The sequence below is a fragment of the Hylobates moloch genome, unplaced genomic scaffold (genome assembly GCF_009828535.3).
Source record: "Hylobates moloch isolate HMO894 unplaced genomic scaffold, HMol_V3 SCAFFOLD_4, whole genome shotgun sequence".
NCBI classification, from domain to species: Eukaryota; Metazoa; Chordata; class Mammalia; order Primates; family Hylobatidae; genus Hylobates; species Hylobates moloch.
In genome coordinates, this window is record NW_026652279.1 from 163,527,409 (window position 1) to 163,534,923 (window position 7,515).

Sequence of the window (7,515 nt, forward strand, 5' to 3'; positions counted from 1 at the left end):
CACACACACACACACACACACACACACAGAGACAATACTTACATACAATTAGCCCATAAACCAATACTTCTGACCCTCTCTCCACTCTAACCATCAAGTCAAATTGGGAGAGTTGGTTGGATGATGAGACCAAAGTACCTCTCACTTCGAAAATGATGTGATTCTTTGGCAAGTCAGTGACTTGCCTGTCTTCATGTCAGAACATTAATTCTAGGATTTTACTAGGATTCTTCCAAGTATAAGATAAAGAATAGGGTCTTCAGTCCCAGGCTCCCCCACCCCTACATGTACTTGGTGGCCTTGGTTTTCTGATCGTCCCTGAGACTGCTTTGGTTTCAAGATGCCACTGATAAATTGGTAATAAGAACCAAATTCTGCCTTGTCTGACTCGAAAGCTGTGTTAATTTCATTGCACTAGTATTACAGGTTTTCCAAATCTTTCCTTTGAGTATTTTATCTACGATACATTACTCATATTTTAAATGTTCTATTAAAATACTATGGTATCTGGTACAAGAGAGTAAGTACTCTTTATCATCTTGGATAAAAAGGATAAATAATTATTGGGGAAATAATTAAAGAGAGAATTTTGCACCTATAAATTTACTCAGAGGTTATCTGCCCCTGTTCATGTTTCTTTTTTTTTTTTTTTACAAAAGATAGGGAGATAGTAATAGCTTCCACCCCTTGAAGACTCTGAGTTGGCCTAACAGAATATTTTAAACAACCTTTTATTTCAAAGTTGACTTTTCGATATTGATGTAAGTCTCAGTGTTTTCAAAATATTTTAAAAGTTGAGATTCTTATTTAAAGGTATATTGAGATCCTTTTGTGGTTCATACATGTGATGATTGGGTTTTCACACTCACATGTGAGATGTGCCTCCCTCCAACCCTGTTATGATGTCAGCACATTACCCATCTGACATGAAGGAGAAAAAAAAGGAAAAAAAATTCAACATTATGCAATCAAGTCATGTCCTGTCAACGGGCAAGCAAAATTTGTTTCCATGTGCTGGTCAGCTCTGCTAACCTCTCTGCTCAGTTGACCAGTCGCCTTTCAGAGCTTTGCCATTGTGTTTGCTCATCCTGTTCCAAAATATCCAAGTGTTTATGTACCAGATGTCTGGGCACAGTGATGACTGTATCATCCACATTTAGACTGAGACACTGGTCTATAATATATTCTTTTCAGCACCATTAATTTGGGATGCAGTTAACATTTCAGTTCTATTTGTAAGGATCCATTATTTATGTTGGTTGTTGATGGAACAGAACATTCTTTGAGCTCCATCGATTTCTGCCACTATTTGGTGTTTTTCAAAGTGCTCTGAGGAGCTCTGTAGCTTCAGTGAAGAAAGAAGAGAGGGTAGAGAGCCAAGTCACCAGGGGCCCATGCCACTTTCCCTTTACCAAGAGCAGTTCTTCTACTCATGTGCCTGGAGAATATCTTGAGAGGTTCATTTCTAGGATTTTTCTTCTTTTCCATGTAATTTCCTCTTTTCCTTCCACCACTCAAGGAAGTATTCAGCTTAATTTTACTCCTTCCATATGAGTGTGTTTTAGGGCTAAAAAGAAAAATTCACCTGTAAAACTTTCTGAATCTTGTTTCAAAAGATTACATCCATGGGAGAGCATAAGAGGCTGGTGGTGGAGGCTGATAGCAGAGAAGGATTTTCTGATAGAGGCAGAATGTCCAGAAGATGCAGAAGGGAGCATGAGGATTCCCCTCTGATTAAAAAGAATGCTTTTTAATCAAACCTTGTGGTTTGGCTAAAAAGAGCAGTCTTTTCTTGGGGTGTTTCTTTTATCAGCTATTTGCATGGTGTTTCCAGATTCTGAGATTCCCCAGTCCAGAATAGATAAGTGAAAAAGTTAAATAGGAAACTAACCTCCATATCCTTTTTTGAATCCTAAAGTATCTAGCTAATTTTCCATATTTTCTCCACCTTTCAGTCTTCTGATATTTATTTTATGTGTTTTGTCCAGGGTTTTTAGCTGCAGCTGAAGGAAGAGATATGGTAGAATGTGTTTACTCCTACTTGTGTGGAACACACACACCCTTGGGTTTTTGACCTGAACAACTGGAAGGATGGATTTACCATCAACCGAGATGGGAAAGACTACGAGTAGAACAGGTTTGCTCATGAAGATCAGCACTCTGGTTTGCTTATGTTAAGTTTGAAATATCTACTATTCAAACGAGGGGGGATATTGAGTAGGGCAATCATACATGTCTAGATTTTAGGAGAGAATTTTGGGGATGGGGATGTAAATTTGGTTGTAATCCAGTAGGTAGAATGCCTTTCAAATCATGGTATTGAATGAGGTCACCAAAGGTGGAGAAAGAAAAAGAAAAAAACCCAGCACATGCAACTGAGATGTAGGAGCCGATGGCGGAGGTCTGTGGTATCCTGGAAGCCAACTGAATAAAAATATTTCAAGAAAAAGGCAGCAGTCACCTGTGTCAAATACTGCTAATCAAAAATAGTATTTTGGAATTAGATCTAGCGTTGAATTTCACAACGTAGAGTCTACTGGAGACTTTGATAAGGAAAGTGTAAGTGGAATGGTAGGAGAAAGAAAGATTGGTGTGGATTTATGGGACAACAGGAATAGAGGAGTTGGACTGTGAGTACAGATAATTCTTTTGAGGACTTTTGTTGCAAAGAGGAGAAAATAAATGGGGAAGTTGTTGGCAGGGGAAGAAGGGTTAACGGACGATTTTAATTTTATTTATTTATTTTTTAGTTGAACATGTATGCCCTTGGAAATGATCTGGTAGAGGGTGAAAAAATGCTAATGTAGCAGAGAGAGAGGAGAAATGTTGAAGTGATTCCACGAGTGTATGAGTGCTCTGGTTTGAATGTTTGTGTCCCTTCAAAATTCATGTTGAAATGTAATCCCCAATGCAAGAGTATTAAGCGGTGGGGCCTTTAGGAAGCTACTAGGCGAATGGGATTAGTACCCTGAAAAAATACAATGGCTTGAGGGAGCCTTTGTGGCCCTTTCTACCCTTCCACCATGTGAGCACACAGCAAGAAGCTGCGAGTGAGGAACAGGCCCTCACCAGACACTGAATCTGCTGGTGCCTAGATCTTGGATTTCCCAGCCTCCAGATCTGTAAGAAATAAATTCTTGTTCTTTAGTAATTATCCAGTCTAAGGCAGTTTGTTATAGCAGCCCTAGTGAACTAAGACAATGAGAAAGAATGAGATTTGGCACGCAAATGGAGGCATTGACTTGAGATGGTTTTGTTCATCTGTGGTAATAGGTGAAGAGGCAAGTTATGTAGGTGGAGATGTGGTGAAGAGAGTCTGTGAAGTCTCTTCTCAGTGAAGTATGAAGCAAGATCACCTGCTTTTGAGTGTGCGTAGAAGGTGTTCAAAGTTTGAGAAGAGAAGCAAAGGTATAAAATAGCTAAGAAGGCCAAGTTCTGTGGCTCGTGCCTGTAATCCCAGCACTTTGGGAGGCCGAGGCGGACAGGATCATTTGAGGTCAGGAGTTCGAAACCAGCCTGGCCAACGTGGCAAAACCCTGTCTCTACTAAAAATACAAAAAAAAAAAAAAAATTAGCTGGGCATGGTGGCAGGTGCCTATAGTCCCAACTACTCGGGAGGCTAAAGCAGGAGAATCACTTGAGCCTGGGAGGCAGAGGTTGCAGGGAGCTGAGATCATGCCATTGTACTCCAGCCTGGGCAACAGAGCAAGACTCTGTCTCAAAATAAATACATAAAAAAAATAGTTAAGAGGGTTGGGGAGAGAATGGACTATGGGAATGTACTAAGGCCCACCAGAGTTTTGTCACAAATGTAAAGTGATTCCAATTAGAGTGGCTGTGTGTATGTGGGGTAACCTGGTGGCAGAATGCCATAAATCCAGCTTGAGTCTCTCACTGCTTTCAGTTGTCCCCTTCTCTCACTCATATCGCCTCTCATCATCCCATTGTTCTGAACAAGCTACAGAAAACAAAGCATGGCAACAAATTTGAGACAGCAGTTGCAAACATGGAACTGCGCTCTGCAGTGACATGGAGTATTTTTAAGCTGTGAACATAGCGGCATCTGTTGGACACTGTATGAATTATTAGCTCAAGGGAGTTCACAGTTTTATTATTGCATAGTGCTACATTCCTTTCCATTACATAGTTTCTTTGTCGAGCTGAGTTTTCAGCCGTTTCTGAAATAAAAGCAAGTATTGCACAAGAATCAGTGTGGTGTTCCATCCAATTCCAAAGTTTGAGTTGTGTCATGCCCAACAGGCACACACACCTCACTCAGTAATTGTGGTTAAGAATGAAATAGGCCAGGTGCAGTGGCTCACGCCTGTAATCCCAACACTTTGGGAGGCCGAGGCGGGCAGATCACGAGGTCAAGCGATTGCGACCATCCTGGCCAACATGGTGAAACCCTGTTTCTACAAAAAATACAAAAATTAGCTGGGTGTGGTGGCATGTGCCTGTAGTCCCAGCTACTTGGGAGGCTGAGGCAGGGGAATCACTTGAACCTGGAAGGCAGAGGTTGCAGTGAGCAGAGATCAAGCCACTACACTCCAGCCTGGTGACAGAGCGAAACTCAGTCTCAGAAAAAAAAGAAAAGAAAAAGAAAAAGAAATAAAAATATTATTTCAATTTATACGTACTATTCTTTAAGCAACAACTAAGTTGTTAAGATATGAGTAAGGCCAGGCACAGTGGCTCATGTCTGTAAACCCAGCACTTTGGGAAGCCGAGGTGGTTGGTTTGTCTGAGGTCAAGAGTTTGAGACCAGTCGAGCCAACATGGTGAAACCTCATCTCTACCAAAAATACAAAAAATTAGCCAGGCATGGTGGCGGGTGCCTGTAATCCCAGCTACTCGGGAGGCTGAGGCAGGGGAATTGCTTGAACCAGGGAGGTGGAGGTTGCAGTAAGCCAAGATCACGCCACTGCACTCCAGCCTGGGCGACAGAGCAAGACTCAAAAAAAAAAAAAAAAAAAGATATGAGTAATAAGTTGTTTAGACCTAAGCTACTTTTAGTGCTATTGTTAGCAATTTATTTTGACCTAGAGGTGCAGTGGAAAAATAAGAGATGCTAAGGGCACCTAATTAACTGAGAAAATGTGGGGGAACCTCTGACTTAAAAATGAATTCCTGCTGCTTTCTCTATTTCTTCCATGTGCTAGGTCAAGGCCTCATAAAGTGCAGTTGTATGCAGTAGAACTAAGAAATTCTCATGCCAAAGTCTAAATCTTGCAGGGAAATCGCTTATGACAAACTCTCTCTCCACCCTACTCCACCAAGTTCCCTCATTACCTTAAACCTTGAGCCTAAATATCTCTCCCTAGTTTTAATGGCATATGGCTACACCATGACCACCTGTTATAATATGGGAATTTAAAGCCAAGAGCAAACATGTGCCTTTTAGCTCCCCTAGGGATTTACATCTCTAAAAGAAGCCAGAACATGTGGGTCACCAGAAGACTTGGCTTGGACGTTTATCATTTTGTCAACATCTACTCCAAATAGGTAATTCTTGATAGATGACTTAGGCCAAATAATTGTGGCCTCAGGACTGCTTTCTTTTTGCCAACAGAGATACCAGTAATATACGCCTGTGTGTTGGGGAAATGAGATGCCACCAGATGGTGTTTTTTCATATGTCTATGTGTCTATGTGTGTTATGGGCCTTTCAAGAGACTGTCTCTCTTCCCTGACCTGACACTGTGAGTTTTGCAAGTCAAGACTGTGCTTTACAGCAAAAGAAACTCTCAACAGAGTAAACAAACAATCTACAGAAAGAGAAAATATTTGCAAATCATGCATCCAACAGAGGATTAATATCCAGAATTTATAAGGAACCTAAATAAACCCAGAAGAAAAAGCAACTCCATTAAAAAGTGGGCAAAGGACATGAACAGACACTTTTCAAAAGGAGACAGACAAGCAGCCAACAAACATAAGAAAAAATACTCAACATCAGTAATCGTCAGAGAAATGCACAATGAGATACTACTATCTCACACCAGTCAGAATGGCTATTATCAAAAAGTCAAAAAATAATAGATGTTGGTGAGGTTGTAGAGAAAAAGCAACACTTATACACTGTTAGTGGGGATGCAAATTAGTTCAGCCACTATGAAAAGCAGTTTGAAGAGCTCTCAAAGAACCAAAAATAGAACAACCATTTGACCCAGCAATCCCATTACTGGGTATATACCCAATGGAAAAATAAATCATTCTTCCAAAAAGACATGTACTCGTATGTTCATCACAGCACTATTCACAGTAGCAGAAATGGAATCAACATAGGTGTCCATTAACAGTGGATTGGATAAAGAAAAATGTGGTACATACACACCATGGAGTACTGTGCAGCCATAAAAAAGAACAAAATCATGTCCTTTGTTGTAACATAGATACAGATGGAAGCAGTTATCCTAAATGAACCAATGGAGAAACAGGCAACCAAATATCACATGTTCTTCTTGGTAAGTGGGAGCTAAATCTTGGGTTCACTTGGACCTGAAGATGGGAACAATAGACACTGGGGACCCCAAAAGAAAGAAGGGAGGGAGGGAGGGATGGAGGAAGGGCTGAAAAACTTCCTATCGGGTACTATGTTCACTATCTGGGTGATGGGAGCAATAGAAGCCCAAATTTCAGCACCACGCAATATACTCTTGTAAAAAACCTGCACGTATACCCCGAGTCTAAAATAAAAATGGAAATTAAAAAATAGATTGTGCTGGCCATGCATGGTGGCTCACACCTGTAATCCCAACGCTTTGAGAGGCTGAGGCAGGTGGATCACGAAGTCAAGAGATTGAGACCATCCTGGCCAACACGGTGAAATCCCATCTCTACTAAAAATACAAAAATTAGCTGGGCATGGTGGTGTGTGCCTGTAGTCCCAGCTACTCGGGAGGCTGAGGCAGGAGAATTGCTTGAACCTGGGAAGCAGAGGTTGCAGTGAGCCCAAGATCATGCCACTGCACTCCAGCCTGGTGACAGATTGGGACTCTATCTCAAAAAAATAAAATAAAATAAAATAAAATAAATAAATAAATAAATATGCTTTGTTAATCCAGGTGTGGTGTCACGCACCTATAATTCCAGTTACTTGGCTTGAGCCCAGGAGTTCAAGACCAGCCTGGGTAACACAGTGAGACCTAGTCTCAAAAACGATAGTTTAAAAAATAATAAATGCTTTAGGTAACAGATACCCTAATTACCCTGATTTGATCATTACACATTGTATGCTTGTATCATAATATCACATCAACCCCATAAATATGTACAGCCAATATGTACTCATAATAATTAAAATTAAAAAAAAAATTTTAAGACTGTGCTTTGTTAATTTTTGTTACATTCAGTACCCAGGACAAGGCGTGGTATATGGCATGCTTACAATATGGAAAATAATTGATATTTGTTGCTTACAATATGGAAAATAATTGATATTTGTTGCTTACAATATGGAAAATAATTGATGTTATCTGCATAAGCAGATAGACTATAAAAGCTGAAAAAGCT

The 7,515-nt window shown here is 40.4% G+C and overlaps 1 non-coding gene across 1 annotated transcript; it reads left to right on the forward strand.

Moving 5' to 3' along the window:
• The first annotated feature begins 823 nt into the window (after positions 1–823).
• Positions 824–927, forward strand: LOC116467706 (small nucleolar RNA U13). The gene has a single exon (XR_004247911.1). It is a non-coding gene; the product is annotated as a small nucleolar RNA U13 (small nucleolar RNA).
• Positions 928–7,515: the final 6,588 nt, after the last annotated feature.